Source organism: Triturus cristatus, chromosome 8 (genome assembly GCF_964204655.1).
Source record: "Triturus cristatus chromosome 8, aTriCri1.1, whole genome shotgun sequence".
Taxonomy (NCBI): Eukaryota; Metazoa; Chordata; class Amphibia; order Caudata; family Salamandridae; genus Triturus; species Triturus cristatus.
In genome coordinates, this window is record NC_140591.1 from 685,104,318 (window position 1) to 685,127,639 (window position 23,322).

At 39.9% G+C, this 23,322-nt stretch overlaps 1 long non-coding RNA gene across 1 annotated transcript in view; it reads right to left on the minus strand.

Annotated features, from left to right (window-relative positions):
- LOC146802538 (uncharacterized) overlaps positions 1 to 22,920 on the minus strand; it is a 65,094-nt gene extending 42,174 nt beyond the window's left edge. Inside the window, exon 1 of the long non-coding RNA XR_014967412.1 lies at positions 22,796 to 22,920. This is a non-coding gene — a long non-coding RNA (uncharacterized LOC146802538). The remainder of the gene's footprint in view (positions 1 to 22,795) is intronic.
- Positions 22,921 to 23,322: the final 402 nt, after the last annotated feature.

The following is a 23,322-nucleotide window of genomic DNA, read 5'->3' on the forward strand; positions in this document are numbered from 1 at the left end:
TTATGGTTTATACATGAAACCGTTGGGGTCCAAGATAGGGGACATAACTGACCATAAAAATCCATATTTCCACAGTGGTACCGAGTGTATTAGATGAGACATACATTATAGCAATGCCTAGTACTAGTAGGGATACCCAACCTGTCACTCAGGCTCAAATCGATTCTCCTGAAAGAATGGTGGTGATTAAGGAGCCTCTTGAGGCTATTACCATTGGTATTCTAAAAACCAACTTTGGTGAAATGCCACAGGGAAACAATAATTTAAACAGGCTGTTTACATACAATGCTGATGAAAAGAGATATTAAATCAATGAACTGCTAGATGTCCAATGAAGCACATGAGAAGCTAGAAGAATAACTTGATGAATGCAAAGTTGATATCAGAAAAATTAAAAATGCTAAACGAAATTGATTTGACACATGGTAAGATAAGAAAAATGGGCTTGACTATTTTAAGGGCTCATATTAAAGATTTGATTGAAAAAAAAATTGGTTGGAGTGATTTCAAGAAATATAGAGAGAGATGGAGTGAGGAACAGTGAGTAAAAAGAAAGCAAAGTGAGCATAAGCAAGGCAAGCAGCAAGTGATTCAGATGCTGGGACAGGAATGGTCCTGAAGTTTCCTTTGAGAGAAGTAAATTGAGGATTTTTTTTGCATGTGCCATGGACTAGAGCTGATCTTTAGACTTTCACTGTAAACTTTCTTAAATTGGGAGAGGAACCAGGAAAGCAGTATGAATCGGTATATAGGTCAATTAATATATCTCAAATTATTTAGATTGATTTTAATTCATTATTTGAAATTGTGAATCCCAGTGATTTGTGGGCAGAATGCAAAGCAACGGGTAATTGGACAAATGTAGAAGTAGGTACAGTTGTTGCTAATAAGGCTCCTTCTGAGGAGGCAGCCACTAAATACCATCAAGCAACCAAGTATCCGAAAAAGAAGGTGCCTGAAAAAGATATTAATTGGGTAAATATTTTGGGAACTTTGCAAGAGCCGAAAGAGTCAGTGCATGCTTTCTGTGAGAGGCTTATGCAGATTTTCAAGAAACATAGTGGTGTCAATAACCCCGTCGAAGATGAAGATGGTGTCCGTAGTTTCATATCTGCTTTCATGATGGGTTTGAGGCCAGAGCTTAGCAATCACATTCATGCAAGTGAATTATGTTAACAGACAAATAGCATAGATGAGATATTGATGCTGGCAAAATACTAGGGTATTTACGTTGATGCAATGTAGAAAAAGATTGAAGAGAAGCTGATGAATGCCCAGACAAAGCAATCTGAAAAAGGATCTCAGAACTAGATCTGTTCCAATGTGGATTTTGTTCAGTTGAATCAAATGCATTGTACATCAATCGGAAATGTAATGATGCAGATGCCAGGAGGTGGATGAGGAATGATGAGCAATGGCTACTGTCATCAGTGGATGGCAAAACTTTTAGTAAGGTATACAAGCTCCAGTACCATTTGATGAAAAATGCTCTGTTGCATTTACATTGTTGACATAGAGTCTGTGTCGTGCACCAGCACTGGGAGTGTCAGAATATAATCTGATATTTTATCTGTACTGTCATGAGAAAAGTGGATGTTCTTTATCAGTTATGACCCAGAGACATGGAGATCTAATGTGTCCAATTGGAATTGTTTTTAGGCGTACTGGATCCAGTAGCTGTAAGTGTTCCAGGATGTTTAAAATCAGTTGCAGCTGTTTGTGTTGGCATTGAACTAAGTGAAGGAATAATGATGGAACATGCATTAATTGTATATGTTCCTTATTCAGCGTAGATTTTGTTGACAAGAACCAGAACACAGCATTTTACTAATAGCAGATAGACTCATTATGAGCAAGTAATTCTTGCAGCTAGAAATATTTCAGTCAGAACATGCAACACATTGAATCCGGAAACATTCATTCATATTTCAGACCAGTTCTGGAAGGCAGAGAGAGTGATTAAGTTGATGATGAGCCTGAGTTTCATTGCATGGCAGTTACTGAGTTATACACTAAACCAAGACTAGACATAAAAGAGACTCCCTTAATAGTTGCTGATCTGACATTGTTTGTTGATTGTTCTTGCTTACGAGACCAATGTGGAAGTTTGAAAGCTGTATATGCAGTAAGTTCCATCTCTGAGAACCTCGAAGCATCTTATCTGCCAAATGTAACTTCAGCACTAGTGGCCGAGATAGTAGCATTGACAAAAGACTGCTGGTTATCAAATTATTTGAGAGTGGCAATATATACAGACAGCCAATACAGATTTGGAGGTGTGCATGACTGTGGTCAACTGAGCTCTCAAAGAATTTTAAGACATCTTCTGAAGCCTCAATAAAGAACAGTGTTTCCGTTTTGAATTTGTTGGAACCAATACAGCAGCTAGAAGAAATTGTTGCAATCAAGTGTATTGCCCATAAGGCTGGAAAAGATTTAGTCACGCTTAGTAATTTATGTGATGCTCAGGTGGCCAGATAGTGAGCAATAAATAAAGATAGAGTAGTACAAGAAAATTACGATGAGGACGCCTAAAATGTAAAATGTTTCTTTCTGAATTTGACTCAGAGTCCCTTAAATAAGTTAAGATAGTTGCAGATAGATTTGACAGCGGAAGAGAAAAAGAGAGGGAAAAAAATGTGTTCCAAACTAATTATCAAGATTTATAAATTAATCTTGAAATTAAGTACATACACCCTGATGGGATGTGTGTCCAATGGGGAAATCTTTGCATCAGCAGGGTCATACAGGCAGAGATAGCATATTGTGCACCTTTAGAAAACATTGGGAGAATTCTGAATTTAGGAGTGTAACTGAAGATATATGTCACAGTGCCCAATGTGTGCCAGAGAAATAATAAGGGTTGCAAAATCCTAACAATGAGGAATCACACTGGCAAATCAGGGGGCCTATTTAAGACATTCCAAACAGATTTACTGATATGCCAAATAACAATGGGTTAATGCAATCTTAAACTTAAACCGATACGAAGTGGCCTGAGGCACTTCCTCTTGTCCTAGTGAGAAGCACTCCTTATAAAGAAAGACAGGTTTATCACACCATGGGGTGATCATGGGATGAGTAATGAGACTTCCATATACTTCATCAGCTGCACTAGATTCAATAAGTGATGATAACGTACTGGATTACTGCAAAGGTCTACCTGATAAAATGAAATCTATGTCTTATCAGGTGAATGTGATGATGGAAGACACAAAAGATATTGCTTGTCACAATCTGAATCCAGGAGACTAGATAATAGATCTTGATGACCAACACTGCAGAGAAATGCTCCTAAATGATGCAATGGATCCAGAAACAGCCACTGAATCAACTGCAATGACACAAAGTAATACACAAGCAAGTGGTGCCCATGCTCAAGTTCAGAATCATAGTGTGGACCCAGAAGGGGTAAAAATGTTGAAACTGGTGAAAAAAGACATGAATAAAAACTTTAATTCACAAAGTTTCTGGTCAAGGAAAGCTCTGAAGAAGAATAAGAACCTAAACTTCTGAAGACCAGCTTCCAAACATGTGATCAAAGGGTTATTACTGTGCAAAAGTCAAATGCATGAGTAGCAACAAAAAGGTGTAGTCTCTGATCAACATCATGAAAAAACAGAAGTTGAAATTAAAGTTACTCGAATCCTCAGAGGAAGATTGAAATTTGCAGTAAATCAACTTGAAAAGACTGATCAAAGATTGAGTCAAAGTTTGAGTTCAATTGCAAATTTGATTTCAAGTTCATGTACAATTTCAAAATCAAAGTCAAGCTCCGCATTGAGTAGAGACTTTGACAAGGACTGTTGATTACCTGAATCAAGTTGGAGAAAACATCTAAAAAAACAGAACTTGTAAAAAGGAAGCACTATGAACCGGAAACGTTTGAGAGAAGTAATCAAATCTGAAAGTAGTGGCAGTGAATCACCTGTGACTAAAAGATCAACAAGGAGAAAAGTTTACCTCAATGAGTTTATCTACCTGCCGTCTCAGAAGAAGAAGATGAAGCTTCATTGGAAAATTATGAAAAAGTGATTTCGTGCCAGTACAAGTTTGAGGTTGATTCTGAAATTGAAATTATAATGGAAGAGCTAACTTTAATTATAGAAAGAGTTTCTTTTCAAATAGTATCGAAATTCAGTGACAAATGCCAAACAAGATGAAGACTGAAGCCTGAGAAATGAATTGAAATTAACTATTGACTGAAATGAAATTTTAAAGAGAATCTGTGAAGATTATTTTTGAATTTTCAAATCATTCTTTTGCTTCGATTATTATGTTCAAGAAGGAAGAAAAAAAGAACAAAACACATTATTATTTTAACAAGACTTTTTGTTGTCTTTGGATTTTTGAACTATAATAGTATTTTTTAAATCTAAATTGTTGATGGAAACAGGGTAAATGATGATATTGGAAACACTGATAGACTTAGTGGGATTGTTGTTGTCCTTACTTACGCCAATGGAAATGATTCTCATCACTTTGAATTTACTACTATAAAAGATGAATTAACACATAATGTACCGGTGCATAAAGAAAATGTACTTAGTAGTTTCCAAGATAAAATTAATGCTAAAATGATTCATGAATATGAAGAGACATTTCTAAAGTGCATGGCTACCCGGGGGCATCCCAGCACTAGTAGCAGTGTGATTTCAACCACGGGCAGAATTAAGGGAACAGATACGTTTTTAGTTGCTTTTGGGAGAAGAGATAGTTAGGCTCCAAACGAATCTCAGGGGGCAGAAGATTCCATAATTTAGCGGCATTATAAGAGAAATGACGGCCTCCACTACGTGTTCTTCTTATTTTTGAAACTGCCACTAGTTGTTTATTATCCGACCTTAAAGACCTTATAGAACGATAAGGTCGTATAATGGAGCTGATGCTGGGAGGGTCCTTTCCTGAGAGAACTTTGTGAGAGATACACAGGGCTTTAAACTGGATTCTCTCCTGGATGGGAAGCCAGTGCAATGCTGCAAGTGCAGGCTTAGCTGACATGCACTTGGAGGTATTCATAAGCACAAGTGCAGCACAATTTTGCACTACCTGCAATTTTTGTTAGTGGTGAATGGAACTCTCTGATATAGCTCATTTGCGAAGTCCAGGCGTGACAAAATCAATGCCTGGACCAGCAGTCTTCTCGTGGAGGAGGGTAGCAAGGGAAGGATTCTTCTTAGCATTCTTAAAATCCCAAAGCAGGAGGCTGCAACCTTACGAGCGTGCTCTTTGATATCAAGATTGAGATCCAGCCAAACATCTAGACTTTTGATTTGTTCTTAGGGACTGGAGGTGACCCTAGACAGCTGGGCCACAGTGAGTCGATGCTCAACATATTTGAGTTACCCAGGAGCATTAGGTCGGTCTTAGCTCCGTTAAGTTTTAAATAGGAGCTATCCATCCAGCTCGATACCTTTTCAAGGCATAAGGCTAAACTTGAGCCTGAGGCATCCTGTTGATTAAGTGACACCACCAATTGGGTATCATCAGAATAAGTGATTATCTGAATGCCAAAAGGTGTTACTACTTTAGCTAGAGAACTCATATAAATGTTGAATAGAGTGGGGCTCAAGGAGGAACCCTGAGGAACCCCACATCTAAGAGGAATTCTCTTTGAAGTGGTCTCTTCATCGAAGGCTACAAACGATCTGTCCTCTGAAAAGAACTGTAACCATTTTAACGCAGTTCCTGCAACTCCTGCCTTTCTTAGGGGCATATTATCAGGCCAGGCGATAAAATTATCGCCGCTTTAGCTGCAGAAAACTGCAGCTAAAACGGCGATAATGGGCTTGATAATATGCTCTATGGAATTCCAATTGAAGCTCATGTTAGATGTGAAGGACATCTAACATGGGCTTCAATTGGAATTCCATAGAGCATATTATCAAGCCCATTATCGCCGTTTTAGCGTCAGTTTTCTGCCGCTAAAGCGGCGATAATATTATCACCTGGCTTGATAATATGCCCCTTAGTCTTTGGATTAGCAGATGCTGGTTTACTGTGTCGAAGGCTGCGGCGCTGAGGTCTGACAAAATAAGAGCAGCGCAGCCCCCTCCAATCAGAATTTGTCTTAGCTCTTCCACCACTGTTAAAAGTACAGTTTCCGTGCCTTGGTGTGGTCTAAACCCAGTTTGTGAGGAATGAAGACGATTGTGATTTTCCAGAAATGATGACAAGATATGGTTTACATGTTTTTCAGCTAGTTTTCCGATTCCTGGTAAAAGTGAAATCGGACGGTAGTTTGTCAGCACTTCAGGATCAAAGTTTGGCTTTTTAAGGAGTGGGCTAATCATAGCTTGTTTCCATTGGTAAGGCACTAGTCCTGATGCCAGCGAAGCATTTATCACATTTAGGATCACTGGGGATACAGTATCTGAAATTTAAGATTACTAAGAAGCCCTTGAAGGGATGTCAAGCTCAAGGGGGATAACCTCCAGCCAACCATCTTCATCTGGGTCTATCATATCCCATGGGGATAAAGTTTGAGGGGGCGTTGATCGAGGAAACGATTCATAAATACTTTGAATTTTGTCAATTCGATTGCAGTGTAAAAGAATATTCTCCCGAGCAATGGGGGGCGGAGGAGGAGTTAGAAGTGATTTTGTGATCCAAAAGATTTCGCAAGGGCAGTTGGCTGCGAGAGTGATTTTCTCTTCATAGTAGAGCGATTTAGCATTTTTTATTTCTACTTTATAAACGTTTATAACATCTTTATATTTATCTTTATTGATTACTGAGGGAAATTTTCTCCAGTATCTTTCCAGCTCTTTGCTGGACTGTCTAAGCTCCTGTAATTTAGGAGTATACGAAGCATTAGGAGTAGCTCCAGCTTTGTTGTGGATCAGTTTCTTCGGAAGAGAGATTATGTTAGCCAGCTATCTAAATCATCATTAGCTGTGGCTGGGTTCGTTTTAAGATAGGGCCTGGTATCTTCCAAGGAAGTTACCCAAGATTTTATGGGTAGTTTTGACCACACCCATACTAGTTTTCTGGTTCTCACAACTGGAGAGATATCTTCCTGTGGTATCCATGAAAATGGGATAAGATAGTGGTCCGACCAAGGCACCGGCGAGGGTTCCTTGACCAGCAAATTAGGAATATTAGAAAAAACGGTGTCGAGAAGATGGCCTTTACAGTGAGTGGGACCGTTCACTAACTGAATGAGTTGAAGCGTCTCTAGCCCCCCTACTAATTCCATTATAGGGGGGAGTAGAGAATCATCAAAATGAAAATTCAAATCCTTAAGTAAGGTGAAATTAGGAAGGGAACTACCTAAATTGACAACAATATCAGGAAGGTCCTTGCAAAAAGTACCTGATGAGCCTGGGGTACGATAGACCAAGATCCCTGAGAAGGACCTGACATGGGAGATACCCAAGTTAAAAAAAATACTTTCACAGTCAGGTAGGGGGTTTAGAGCGATGCGGCAATTAAATGTATCCTTAAAAGTGATGGCAAGTTGGCAAGTCCACCTCCTCTCCCTGAAACACAGTCCAGTCTTTGTATGGCCTAGCCCGGTCGGAGGGTTTGGACAATTACCGGGTCAGCATCTTTATTTAACCAGGTTTCTGTTAAAAAAATAACATCAGGACTTTCTTCTTCTAATAAGAGGAAGATTTCTAGTGAGTGTTTAGTCATTGAGCGACAATTTATTAGGAACATTTTGCTAACTTCCTTTGTAAGCCAATCTGAGGGGGGCTCAAGCACAGGACACAATTTAAAGTGGCAGGTGTGACAGTGATTAGTGAAACTATCCAATGACTTAGAATGTGTGCACTCACTTTTAGGAGTTCCTTTGTAAGAGTTCAGCTCCTCCTTGGTGTAAACATACTTAGTTCTCAGACAACCGGCAGGGGTTCTGGCCCCTGGCCCGGGCTGGCCGCGGACGCGCACAGATGGGCTTGCCTTAGGCGCGTCATCGGCCCTTTTTAATGCCAAGCAAGCGCGCCAACGTCTTAAGACTGGTGCGTTGACCTAGTCTTGCACTGTACGCAGTTCAGCCCCCTTAATTTAAATGCAAAGTGCAAATTAAAAAGGACGATAAAATAAAGGCAAACAGAATAAAATATATAAGTATTATGGGAATTGGTGGGTGTTAAGTTTATATCTTTCTCCATACTTTTGCTGGGGAAGGTACAACTTATGTTCAACTTCCAAATTCATATGCTCTCTCCTGTATTGTGGATATTATTATATTTAACCAAGATTAATTTCTTTCCCCCAATTTTCTGATTGTAATGTGTCGCTAAAGGTTTTGCCTATAAAAGTATACAGTGCAACTGATATAACAAATTTATGAAGGTGTTTACACAAAGCAGGTATGATACCAAAATTACTAATAAAGGTAATATGTGTCTATTGACTATTGAGGAGCATGATTTTATTACCGAATATAATGAAAGAGGACTAAAGATTGTGGGGAGTTTAGTAGAGGGAAAGGCTGTTGATGACTGTGCAGTCCATGCCGTGGAGAAAAGGGGGTGCATGCAGACAGGGGGCACCCCTTGTGCCCCTGCATGGATCCCATTGCCCTGAGGCAACAGGGGGACCTGTAGCGCCACCTTTGTTTCCACACCACAACACTTTTCATGGCAGTCAGGAAACTCATAATATGATTGGCGGTGCTACAGCGGCACAGCCAAGCATTATGAGGCCTCAGGTCATCGCCCCACAACAAAGATCCCTGGCAGTTGAAGTGGTCCTATGATGGTCCAACTGCAGTAGCTGTAATACGGAGGTTGGACCACCAGTGCAGTGATCCCCGACCACCACCGAACCGCCACTGTGAGATTGATGGTCTAATAGACCTCCAAACTCGTAACCAGGCCCATAGTATTTTGAAGGAAGGAAAGGCTGGATTTTTAGGAGAAAGTATTTGTAGCAGAACTTATCAAGTGAGTGGAAATTATCTAATGGGAAGGAGAATCAATTTTGAGAGGGATCTATTATGCCTATGGAAAGGTTGCTTATTCTAACTCATTGAATGTGCATTGGATCTTGCTATTTCGCTTTAGTGTTACCTAGACTTTACCATAGTAGTTAAAAAGAAATGTACATGATAAGAACAAAACACAGTTTTTGGCAAGTAGTTTTAGAAATATTAAGTGCTTTAACCCCTTCAGTAGGTTTGACTATGAATGATGTGAAAAGTAGGCATCCGTTTGCAGTTGTAGATAAGCTTGCAGCAAGTACAGCAGGTTCCTTCAAATTAGTAATTGCTGAAATCATGGTTATCAGGGTCATGGTAATACAGAATGTCTAGCTTTAGAAATATTTCTGTTGACAGAGGGTGGAGCTGTAAAGATATAACGGCTAAGAGGTTTTGTGCTTTCATACCCAATAATAGTAGGGTTATTGATTCTTTCATGACTAATATGATTATTCATTCACATGAGGTTCAATCTTTATGGAGAACAGGTTTTATGGGAAATTGTAGCCTCGGTTTTGTGAGTTAAGAAAGTGTTTCAGCAAAGCTGGCAAATTGAATGTTAGAGAAAGTACATTGCACTTCATACTAACACCTGTCCTAATCATAATGATTTGTGCAATTGTCATTTTTCTTTCTTTTTAAATGTTCTGTAGGGTTGTTTAAAAGATATGCAAAGAAAAAAAGTGGTTCAAAGAGTACAAGGAAATCTGAAAAACGTGGAATGGAAGATGTAGTAGATTATGTCGAAAAGCAGCTAAAGAATTCTGAGAAAAGTTCCACAAAGAAATACAAAATTATACCAATTCACTACTTTTCCTGATTAATAAAGTTTTAAATGGGGTTAAGTGATAATCAGAGGTGGATTTGTAGAAGAGTTTTTGCGTTTATATTTTTCAGATTGCAACAGTCAGTATTAATTGTTTTGATGTTGAAACCTATACCTAAGTAATGAAATAATATGTCTGCAGTTGAATCAAGTTTCATATAATACTTAGAAGTGTGTTTTATTAACATGCAAAAAAGGTTTGGTTTTCCTTGCAGACTTGCAGATGTTCCCATTCAATTGGAGAAGCTGCCCTACCATTTTTTAATGTTACTACTCTTTTGAGACTTATAATGATTTATTGACTTTTGACTATTTTGTATAACTCTACAATTCTGAGCCTTTATGGTATTTACTCTGTGATACTTGATTTAGAGAATTTTGTAATCCAACTCTTTAACTGTTTTCTGATATAAAACTCAGTTGTTGAGCGGTTTTTATGATGTATTATGTTAAACTGCTAAACTGATGTTGGGTGGATTGTTCTCTTACCCAAGATCAACTCACAGTGGAACCTCCTAAGTTAAAAGGTGATATTTTGAAGATTTTTGGGGGACATGTTTACTGAGGTACAGTCCTAAATATTGAGGTACGGGGTTTTGCTTCTACACTATGATCTGAATCTTGCAAAGATTTGTAGATCTATGAACCCTGCTTTGAACAGCCCCCCATCCTCAGATTGAATTGGCTTAATCCTCAGCACCCTTTCAACATTCTTTCAGACTTTGGGCCCAATTTATATGCTGGTGGTAATGGCGACGGAGTAGGCTTACCACCAACATTATGGCAATCCCACTGAATTTAGATGATGGCAGACCTCTGGTTTCATCTCCTACTCCAGCTCCTTCATGGCCACTGCGATTAAACCTTTTCACAGGGCCATCGGAGGCAGACCTCTAATTCTACCCACCTAAATTACATGGATTGAATTAAAGGTCAGTTTTCACTGCCCCTTCACCGACAGGAAAGCCCTGAGAGTAAAGGAACTGCTAAATCCTCACCTTGCCATGGGAGAGAGCTCCCGTGTCAAGGGGAAACTTTTCATTTTTAATAAGAAATGCTGCTTCAGGATTTTCATTTGGAAAAGAAAAAAGTAAAGAGTTTGATGCAGGACACCATCATGTTGGTGGAGCCCTGCACCAAACTGCATGAAGCATTGACAGAAACCACCATTCTGGTAGAGAGGTAGGCGTCAAGGTCAGAGAGGGCGAAACAGTTATCAAACTAGTTTCTCCAGGGGTGTGTAGCCAGTAGCCACACCTCACAGGTAGGGTGCAACACTTGAAAGGGAGTTGTTATCAGGTGGGAGGGGATCTGGCTAGTAGCCACCACATCTTGGAGGGTAAATTCTGGGCATAAAGGTAGCACCCCTGGCACCCAGACTCAGATCATATTTGCACTGGAAGGAGGACAGAAGAAGGACTGTTCTGCTGTTCTCTGAACCCGGCCAAGAGAGGCTGCTCCAAAGGGTGCTCCAAAGACTGTACTGCACCTGCTGACCTTTGGGCTAGTAAAGAGATGACTGTGCCTCTGGTGCCCTGATCAAGGAAAAGTCATCCCAGAAACCCAGACAGATGAAGTGACCTAAGTGTCAGTTGCATAACTTCCTGTTACAGCTGCAAGGCCCCAAAATATGACAACGTCTGCCTTGGTGAATTGGTAGCCTTGATTGCTTGAGCACCACTGACTGCCGAAGTGTAGCCTGGGAGACCCTGTTTTGATGCTCAAAATTTTCACACCAGTCTGCTGGACCAGAGTCATTAAAGTGCAGTTTGGTTGCCCAAAACTGACACTAACCTCGGGTAAAAGGAACCGCTGGAAATGCTGGTTTCGCTGGAACTCACAACAAGTAGATAATCAGCAACTAGTTTTTGGTTGGAATTCAAACAGACTTCGAGAGACATTAAAGCCTGTAGCCACCAAACTGGAGTTTCACATATTCTAAATTCCATAATTACTGACATTTAAGGTTCTGGGTTATATGCACTCCTTGCACTTCTGGCATGTGTGAGCCGGCATGCAGCTGAGCTGAGCCAAGTCCTTGAATTGAGGTAGGGTCAATTGACATGCTTGTCTCCCTTCCCATAGTATAACAAGATATTCCATGGAGCTAATGAATGCGAGGCAGCACCCAACTGGTCAATATAAACAACAAAAGAAGGAAATGCAATAAAGGGGGTGCAAAAAGATGATACCAAGATGGTTTAATTTATGAGCAAACATCCAGTAGGACAGTGCAAATGGTAAAACATAAATTTGTGACCCAAATGGCTTAAGACCCAATAAGAGCAGCAGGGCACCAGTGCGTACACAGGAAAAACTAGCCAAATGTGAGCTACGACCCAGATCCAGAAAAGCCTGTCAAAAGCCCTAGGAAAGTGATTTTAAGAAAATTGCAATTAGAAGTTGAAGCAGAGTCTATGCCTTAGTGCAAAAGTCATTCAATATTATTTGACAGAGGAGATTTCACAGGAGAATCAATAGAACCCTAGGCCTTCCGAAATGCGGCTGCTAAGCCCTGGAAAAGGTCAGAAGTATGTGTCTCCTCGTTTTTCTGCAAGCAGCATAAGTAACATCAATTAGCTACTATCAGACACTAGGATGGAAATGAATGATTTATCACCTTTGTCAACAAAAACTAACAATGGTTCAAATTCATGAGTAGCCCTGAAGAAAACATGGGCTTATACAACTGCATAAACTTGGTTACATGGGGTAATTACTTTTTCTTTTTTATCAGAGATTGCATTTGTATCATCTGTACAATTGACTGAGCAATGTTTATCAGGTGCCTCAGGAGCTTATAGTGACAACAAACAGTTTGAATTACCACCAAAATAATTTATTCTCCCAGTAATCACCCAATCTGCAATTATCTACTTGACATCAATACCTGGGATACAAAAATTATTCCCCAAAAATGTATTCAAACTAAAAGCAAGAGGAGTGACCAGCGTTCAAAACATCTTGGTAATGCTATTTAGCCAGAGTTGCAAACTACAAATATCATCACTCTAGAAGAAGGTGCCACCAATGAATTTAGAAGCAGCTACAATATATCAGAGTCTATATAATTGTGATGTTCATCTACAATCTCCATTGACTCTCTTTGTTCAAGTTTCCAATGCAATAGTATTTCAACCAAAATTGTTCAAGACGTTAGTCTTGAGTCTTTGGCAGTTATTCTCAACACAATGGATGCATTGAACTTACAATCTCAAAAGATGGATACCGAGATGGACACATTTTTCAGAATAGATTTGCAGCTGTAGAAATTTGATTAAACTATTCTCAGTTCAACTGACTGTGTTGAAACCTCATTAAGCAAGCTCAATCACTGCTTCGATAGATAGATAGATAGATAGATAGATAGATAGATAGATAGATAGATAGATAGATAGATAGATAGATAGATAGATAGATACACAAGAGGTTCAGCACTATGTACTTTTATAAGGTCTCCAAGTAGCTATACACTTTTGTATCTTCTCCAGGTAACAATAAACTCTTGATAAAGCATGCGACACAAATAGCATATAAAGATTTTCTTCTTTATTGATTTTGAATGAAGATTTCTTCCATGTCACATTTCATATTCTCATAGCCATAGCCAACGCGTTTCGTCTCCCATGAGACTTCTTCAGGGCTCAATAATATGGTGAGTATGATTCTTTCCTGTGTGGCCGTTCTTTTGGATATGGTTTCCACGATGCAAGTTTTATTTGTGACGGTCTGGTAACCACCAACTCAGGTCATGATCTCGCTGAAATCATGACCTGAGTTGGTGGTTACCAGACCGTCACAAATAAAACTTGCATCGTGGAAACCATATGTTGTAGGACTCTGTCCCACATTGTTGAGAGTAAAGAGGGTAGTACTCTCTGGTTCTGTGCACTATCTCTGAGTTTTTTACGATAACCACTAATATTTGTTTGGTGCGGGATAGATAGATAGATAGATAGATAGATAGATAGATAGATAGATAGATAGATAGATAGATAGATAGATAGATAGATAGATAGATAGATAGATAGATAGATAGATAGATAGATAGATAGATAGATAGATAGATAGATAGATAGATAGATAGATAGATAGATAATTGATGAATAAGGTAACAAACCCAGTGTGCCATCAACCATGATTAGTTCATGGAAGTGGATGGGACAGGACATTCTGAATCACACCATGGACTGACTTGGACAGGACTGGTGTCAGGCCCTACAATCAGAAACTTGTTGTAACAATCTAAAGGGATTAAGATCACCAGGAGCTACTAGAACTGCTATATAACCTAGCCCAGCATAGCAATGAGTCAAACATTAAGCCAGGTAATATAGTAACTAAAACTCATAAAGCTAAGTGTGATGACAGTACCTTCACAAATCCAGCAAGTATGCCCAAAAATTGAAGGCATGTGGAGCCTAAGGCGCAGCAAGAAGCCACATTATTCCACAAGATGTCTACTGCCAACTCAAATGGGATATTACCAAGTGGCATATCCTGGAAAATAAGAAAAGGCCAAAACATTTCAGTAAAAACGTGTCTCAATGGCACAACAGCTAGATAATTATTTCCAAAGTAAGACATGCACAAGCCCAGGGAAAGCAACAATATGTAGGAAGGAAAGTTGTGATAAGTCCTAACTCAATATTATCGATAAAAAGGAGCAAGACACTTAACCCCTTAATTGTGAAATCTCAAGCCCCTAGCCTGATATTACCAACCAGTCCATGGTGAGTAAAACTCAAGACTGTATGGATTCATCTCCTAAATCAACAATGTCACATGCATCAACAAATATTAAGCAGTTGCACAACAATTAGATTGCTTCACTAAAATCAGCCCTATGATCCACAGCGTTGCTCATGAAACCGACAATTACTAAAATTTGCAAACTTGGTTATGTCACCACCTCTGAAAGGATTCCTCAACTCAATGCAATCAAAGAGTTCAGCAATCTCTCACAGCGGCCCTACTATTACCATCTTACTCCTCACAAACTGCCCGGTGTTCTATGGGATTGAGACTGAAACAAGTGAGCAGAGTCAAGAATTTGAACGTGAGGTTTTCTTTTTGCCCCTCTGGCTTCTCTGATGTATGGCAAAAGCATGAGAATGACCCAGAAGTGCAATTGCTGTTGTGGCATTGGACAGTATAATGAGTTATTACAGCATATTCTACGTCTGTTTCCTTATTCGCTTAACCTGAGTTGAAAATGTCTTCACCTCCGTTGTCTTATACTCAGTGTCCAAACACTTAAATATTTCCTCTTGGAGTGTTTGCAAGGTGCAGACTGCCAAAGCATTTACCAGATGATCAAATATCTTGATGTGGCAGTTGGAAAGCTGGATAAGAGCAATAGTTGGTTGCACACAATGAAGTATCAGGAGGGCTATTATTTTTGGGTGGGTAAGCTGCAAATCCTGAGCAATGCACCAATTAACAAATGCATATGGACTTTATTCCCAGATTTTTCTGAATTTTCTGATCAGCTTTTTAATCCAATTACCTATTGTAAGTGATAGAATAATGTAATTATTTGGATATTGTTACTTTTGGTGTAGCGTTTGTTCTAATAGGTACACATTTATGTATGCTTTATGGACAATTAATAGGAACGTTTTTATGGTTATCTTTCTAATTAATTCATGCAATGTGTTTACTTTTTTAGAAGAGTATTTCTATTAGGGAGCATCGTTTTACAGTATGTTTTGTACAGTTGGTGCATTTTTAAGTTCCCCATAGTAAGTACTCTGGTATGCTGTTTCTGAAGAGTAGAATCAAATGATTATTTATTGATATCATTGATTTGCACTAGTGTTTTATAATATCTTAGGAATATGCTTCTGTTCTATGATGATGTCTTGTTTACATTGATTTTTTGTAAGTATCAAGCTACACCAATTGTGCACTGTGCCTGTGTCATTTTATATGATATTGCAATGCTTTTAATAAATCAAACAAATAAAGAAATATGAATGCCCCCAGTGGCCAAAGTCTCACCAATGTGTTCATCGACTGAGGGGGGGGGGGGGGGGGGGGGGGGGCAGGAAGACCCTGATCATCATCTTCGGCATCCATCATCTCTTCCATCTGGATCACTCCTTTGACGCCTATGGCGATTCGCCCATAAAGCCTGGAACTGGACTGGATACTGCTTTCACTGCAAGGTATCTGTGCTGCCAAGCCACATTACCCCTGTCGCTCTCTCTCTGCCAGAGTTGGTCATCCAAAGTTGCCTGGAGTAGTCAGACACAACTTTACAAAGGTTTTCATACATTTTTAAGTAACCGCTAACCACAGTAGTTGCCAATGCTTCTTTGCAATTTGAATGAAAAGCAATGATTTATTATTTGCTTGATAATTTATATCTCTGGAAACCTCTAGTGGATTTTATTCATTTTGGTGTCAAAAAAGTGTTAAAATAAGTACTATATTTCTACATTTGTGTTGGATTTTCTCTGTGTCTTTTTCCTTACTTGTTCAACAGTTTTAGTACTTTAATGCTTTCCACTTGATCCTCTGACAAAGCCTGATTGCTTAAAGCCAAACCTACATGGGGTTGAACCAAGGTTTTGCAAATGAGCCTGACTTTAACCAAGGCAGGTTTGTGAGTTTATTACACAGCAAGGTCATACAACCACACCATATAACAAACAGCTTTCCTTACAGGTGACATTTTGATCTAAAAATAGTCTGTTTTTAGAAATTAGAGGACAATTTTTATTGAGTTGTGTTTTTGTGTCTGTAACTGTTTTTGAACTTCAAAACACTTTACACATTTCTTATGTTAAGCCTGTCTGCTCTGTGCTATAGATCCCAGGGTATGAGCGCAGGCTTAAATTATTGTAACTTTAATGGAACTAACATTACTACTTGTGGGGGACTACAATCCACCTCAGTTAATAATTAACTTTCTCACAGTTTCCATATAACTAATGACTGTAATTTTGTGTGTGGTGTAACACACAAAGCTCTGCTTTGAAATTTAGCTTATGTCAGAGCCTGGCAGCCAAGCATTGATATGAATCACACCATTTTCACAAATACATGCCTCAAAGTGTTCTAGGTATAAACGCACCTTGCCTCAATTTAAAAAGAAAAAATTGTCTGTGAACAAACATTTCTGATCAAACTTACTTTTTTGTAATGCCAGATGGACACAGGGATTCTAAGCCAGAGTAAATGCATTTACAAGTGAGGATTTCTCCAACATGAGTGCAGAGAATGCACTTTGTAAACCCAACAAAAAGGGTAGCTACAGGTCTTCCTAAGTGATGGTTTGCCTTGAAAGTTTGGTAACACCAACATGCATGTGCATTTGTGGGTATTCCCAAACTGTGATCTGACTACTTTATGCCTTGGCGATGATCAAAGATTTACCCCAGCAAGGGGTTGGAGTATGTCCCTTTCCAGTGTGAAAAAGGGAACATATCACCTTCACATTTGGTTGGGGGGTAGAAAAAGAGATATCTCCCCAGGGAAAATATCCACCCACCCCCGAGGTAAAGCACAAAAAAAATGAAAAGGGGGCTCCATTCACTCCTAGCGGTGTTTCTGCTATGGAAAACTCCATGCTGGGGAGTGGGAGCCCAGGGAAACAAAGATAAACAAAAGGCATATCTACTAGTTCCGACATCTCTAGTTAGAGAAGAACCCTTTAGGGAACAGAACCCATCAATCACCGAGGAGTCAGTGTGTTGTCATCATCTGGGTCTGTTTCTCTTGATACACCGCACCAGGTCTAGATGGAACGACCTGATCGCGAGTAAAGAGAGGTGGCATACAAGGGTTGTAATCAGATCTCCACCAGATATGACGAAAAGGTGAATTCTCCTTCGCGTGAGAGGGGTTCAAAAAAGTGCAGCACTAAATCAAAAAAGTGTAAATAAAAATGGCTAGAGAAACTCAAAAGTACTTTAATCGATAGAGTACCTCTGCCAAAATTAAAAAGCAAAATGGCAATTTAGCATAAATACATCGTCATTATGCTCATTGTCCATAGTATCTGGTCGACATGTTTCTGCCCACTGGGATCTAAATAGTATCAAGGGCATTCATCAGGACCTCAATTTTGCTGCTACTATGAAAAGTGAAAGTGTAAAAATATTTATTGTATTACAGACATTCCTACCACCGGTTGAACTCCGTGGATGTCAAAACCGGGTACCCTACAATTCTGGGTGATACCCTCACCTCAACCTGGTTTCTACTCAGGGAAGGGGGCCCCGCTCTCTCCGTCGGTACCCCGACGGAGAGAGCGGGGCCCCCTTCCCTGAGTAGAAACCAGGTTGAGGTGAGGGTATCACCCAGAATTGTAGGGTACCCGGTTTTGACATCCACGGAGTTCAACCGGTGGTAGGAATGTCTGTAATACAATAAATATTTTTACACTTTCACTTTTTCATAGTAGCAGCAAAATTGAGGTCCTGATGAATGCCCTTGATACTATTTAGATCCCAGTGGGCAGAAACATGTCGACCAGATACTATGGACAATGAGCATAATGACGATGTATTTATGCTAAATTGCCATTTTGCTTTTTAATTTTGGCAGAGGTACTCTATCGATTAAAGTACTTTTGAGTTTCTCTAGCCATTTTTATTTACACTTTTTTGATTTAGTGCTGCACTTTTTTGAACCCCTCTCACGCGAAGGAGAATTCACCTTTTCGTCATATCTGGTGGAGATCTGATTACAACCCTTGTATGCCACCTCTCTTTACTCGCGATCAGGTCGTTCCATCTAGACCTGGTGCGGTGTATCAAGAGAAACAGACCCAGATGATGACAACACACTGACTCCTCGGTGATTGATGGGTTCTGTTCCCTAAAGGGTTCTTCTCTAACTAGAGATGTCGGAACTAGTAGATATGCCTTTTGTTTATCTTTGTTGACTCAGCACTAGACCCAGGTTGTCCAGTGTTACAGTGATTCGGTTAAGGGGATTCACAACCTGCTGGTCTTTAAAATCTCTCCCTTGGACCTTCTCCCACGTTTTCTTGTTGTTACAGCCCTGGGAAACAGTCACATAATATTCTCAGAAGTACAGCTGGAAACCTGCAGGGGGTGAACCTTTACAAGCATGCTTCTGCAAATGTTTGTCAGTTCAAGAATGTAGTAAATCTGCACGTGCACTTAGACGTAAATCTCTGGCTGAAGATTTACTATATAGTTCAGACTCGGGCCCCTTGATTTTACCACTGCCAGTGAGCAACCATTAGAAACACAGCATAATGAATTAGCTAAACTTTCTCTGTTGGCCAATCGCAGAGCGACCTTGCAAACCACCCCCTAGCCTCCTGTTCTATTTTATATACAAAGTTTATGTGAAAGACACACATAAGGATGATTCGATGAAGCCTAAATACCATAATAGAATGATAAGGAAATGGACTTGGATTTCTTTGAACGATATTAGGTAGTTCTGTTTTCTGTGGTGGCGATGGAGAGTCATATAAACAACCAACATATCACAATGTATCATATAACAAAACACAACACCTAAAAACAGTCCAGTGCTTATTACACCTATGTTAATACTGTTTCGAGTGTCTCTGCCTTTTATTTTAGTATATCTTTTTTATTTTTACAGAGAAAAGCGTGTTAAATAAAATACTTAAAACCTAAACGAACATACAAATTAGATAAAGTGAACAGCACAGTGGTGTAATAAATGCCCCGAAGCACTCATGGTGCGGAGAGCCGCCCCCCCACCCGCAGCTCAAGGGTAGCCACCCCTGACACTGTCCACGGTCCTGAGAGTTCCTGACCAGGTCCCGAGTGTAGGAAGCCCCTCCATGTACTTTACCGGGGACCCCATTAAGTTTCATTACACTACTGAGCCCCCTAGGAGATATCATTCTAAATTTCAAATAATGATGCACACCTAAGGCACGTTTAACTCTTCAATTGTGATCACAGTCTTGTCTCGCAGAGAACAAAGGAGCTTATTGATCGATGTTCATTTTAACGTTTATTCTGCATATGGCATCTGAAAGGAACTGGCTAATTGCTTCAAAGAATGCTTATTCAGATTGAAATCAGCCTCCCTCGAACACAGGCAGGCAAACACCTTAACGGTGCCTTTTGTAGCTAAGCTGTATGCCCTTAATTAATGTAACAGAGTTCCTCTTCAGCAGAGATCATTGCTTTATTGTTGCAAATTAATCATGGCTAATTAATGCTCAAATTAAAGCAACGTTATCCTATAGAGAAGGCTTCCCAGGTAGTTAGGGATCCAAAGGGAAATTACAATTTCATGGGCGACCTCCCACCTATGCCGTTAACAAAGTTATTTTTTTAAATGGAATAATGCACCCTCGCCTGCTCACAAGAATAAGGCTATTGATAGTCACGCAATGACACATCAAGAGAAAAATCGTCAAGATCAACTGACTTTTTCAGTGTCACATAACCTCAATGTTATATTATAGAGACTTCTTCGTGGATTTGTGTGCTGTATTAGTAGCATTGGTGTACTACTGAATATAGACACCTGCAATATCGTGGAATAAGACTATTGATGCCAGAATATCGAAGGATACATTATCAAAAGTTAAGTGCATGTAGGGAATTCTAGACTTAATTTTCCTAACTCCAAATATGTGTACCTTGAAGATATAGGTACAGCATAGACTCATATATGTGGAGTTAGGTATAGAAAATCTAGACTTACATATCAAAATTTTTATTCAATATATGTCCTCACTCTTCTTTCCCACAATATTGTGGGTTTCATATTCAGAGGGCAGACCCATCACACTAACCCAGGCTGCACATTGCATTCATATAGTCCAGTCGTCTAGCAATCGCAGCCCTGCTTTCATTAATGAACCAACTACCCTTTAACATTTCTCATGCTTTCAGGCCAGCTCTTGTCACTCCCATCCCATCTTTTATTCCTTCCTATTTATTCTGCTGTCAGACCCACTCATAGCACCATGCCTCTTATTAGTGTAGTGGTACCTAGGTCCAGTGCTGTGAGGGGCCCACTGCCCAACATAATGGTTGCGTTTTACTACCCAACTCAAAAGAAATTGGTGGTTTAACTTGTTTCTATTCAGTGGCGAGTCACCTTTGCAATGCCAATGCCTGGTCACCTCGTGTTTCTTTGGAGCTAGACCTATCTTGTCTGGTTTAATGGTCAATCTGACAATGTTCTGCCATATTAAAATGTTGCGAGAGAGCCGCATTTGGAATTATATCCATGTGAAGCAAATGTATTGGTCATCCAATGCACCACTGCTCTTCATATTCATGGTATGGGTAGCATCCTGGTGATGACCCCTCCTCTGAATAATGCTCTTCAGGACAACAATCTGAAAACAGTTGTCTTATTTCTAGGTCCCTCTCTTACATCCCTCACTTAAGGTTGCTACCACTGCGTCTAGTCAGGTGCCATAATATACTTTAGTAACTCTGATTGTGAATACAGTAAATAACGCTTGCTGTTGGTTGTCACCCGACTAACAAAACTAAGCCCAAGGTGATGGAACATAAAGAGAGCGATGAACAATAAATAACACCACTCCTTTTGACTTGTGATTATTAGAATTAGAGCTTTATTTGGGGCTTGATGGAGATACAGGAAAGGAATAGCATCTGTTACCACGCATACTAAAACCACATGTGGCTTAACAACGCAGTCAATACCACAACTGTGTTGTTAACACGAGTTCCATTACAACGCAAATCATTGCTTTACGAAAGTGCTTGACTTTGAAATAGTTTAAATTACTATTCCAACTCCAGTTGGGGTATCAGTAGGGAAGGTGTTGGACTTAAAATCTAACACCAGTCCAATACCACATTCACCAAAACAAGTCGTTGTAAAGACTTCAGTTGTAATGGAACTTGTGGTAACGTCGCAGTCGTGGTTCTGACTTAATTGTAAGGGCATATATTTAAACAAAAAAAGAGAGAGGGAACTTCTTTGTCTACACTCTTATTCCCCAGGAATATTCAATAAACAATAGAAGAGTGAAGCCAGAATGTCAAGGGATATAAACAGGAGTCACTCATGTTTTTATAAAGGGCCCTCACTCACTAACCTAGTTGGTGACATGCTTCTTCATTGGGCCCCCACCAGAGAGGCCGAATGCCTCTACGGTGTGCTTCAACGCCTGATTACAGCAGAGCAGAATTTTTGTGTGATGAGTGCAAGTTGTGGTGCAGTAAGTGGAGTTAAAAAAGTCTTTACTATTCCTAAAGAATTTTTAATAGTGGGATAGTAAGGCTAGATTAAAAATGTGTAGTGGACGTTGCGACTGAGTAAATTGATCAGCCACATCCTAAATTAAAATGTTAGGTCTACATGTGTCAGCCTCTGTTTGCCAGTTGCGAAGCTTTCCTCAGGACCAGGGACCATGGCGGTATCCACTCGCTAAGGTGCACCCTAACCTATGGCCACGTAAGGAATCGGAATACTCATGGTTCGAAAAATCACGCCTTCAGTACTTCTGAATGCATTAATAAATCTGGAAGGAGAAAAGGGCATTCAAAAACAGACACAACATATGACAATTACACGTAATTTGCCTAGTAAGTAGTCCAAAATGCGAGCAATCCTATGCAACTGAATATGCCCTTAACTGTGACAGCATGAATTGTTACTGTCTTGAAAGGATTGGTGGCCCAGTGGGCAATTAAATTACAGTTATAGTGAGTGATTTATTATGTCTGAATGCTAGTATTAGCTATTCGTGATCTAGGTGCAATTCTGCCTGATCGTGAAAGAGTAGAGTATGTGCAATGTACTATGAGCGGCGCTTGTCTTATATACTTTCCAGCTCAGACTTATCTTAGATCTTTGCCTAAATATGTGGTGGAACTGCTTAGCAATGTAGGAAAAGCCTGTGTGGTCACATATTCTCAGGTAAAAACAGTTGAGAATATATTAGGGAGAGATTAAAGCTTACGTTTCAAAGTGAAGAGGTATTACAGCATGGGTCCTGGCATGGGCGGTGACTGATAGTCACACGCTAGCTGGTAGAAAACAGAGAAACAAGAGTCATTACAATGTTAAACTAGGAAAAATACCTTGTGTTGTCCAGGTCGTAATGAGTAACTTAAAGCTCCAAAGTCAGCTGGCCGCGTTGCCTAGGTCGTGCCCGTTTACAGGACCCGAAAGCTGGGAAGGATCCGCCATCGGGAGTATTTAAACGGATGTACCGCCGCTATTCTAGGGCGGAAAACACAGCTGCCAGCATGACGTCAGCGCGCGTGCGTCAATAACGTCAGAGGTGTGTACCGCTAACCTAGAAAACGAACGTGCCGGTGCCCCGAAGGTAAATGCACATGCGCCCACGGTTATCCCACTCTATTGATTTACTTTTTGTTTAGAGAAAAAACCCTCTCACTTTGGGAGTTTGTTTCTCTGAGCAACAACACAATTTGCAGAGCTGGGTCTTCAAATATTCAGCCTGCTCGGCAAACTTCACTGCTGTGAAGAGAGCTGACCCGGAGTTAAGTCAAACCACAGGAGAGAGATCCTTGTGAGGCATTGGAGGGTTGTCTATAAACTGATGGTCCTCCACCAGGGTGTCAGAGATCATGACCACCATCCT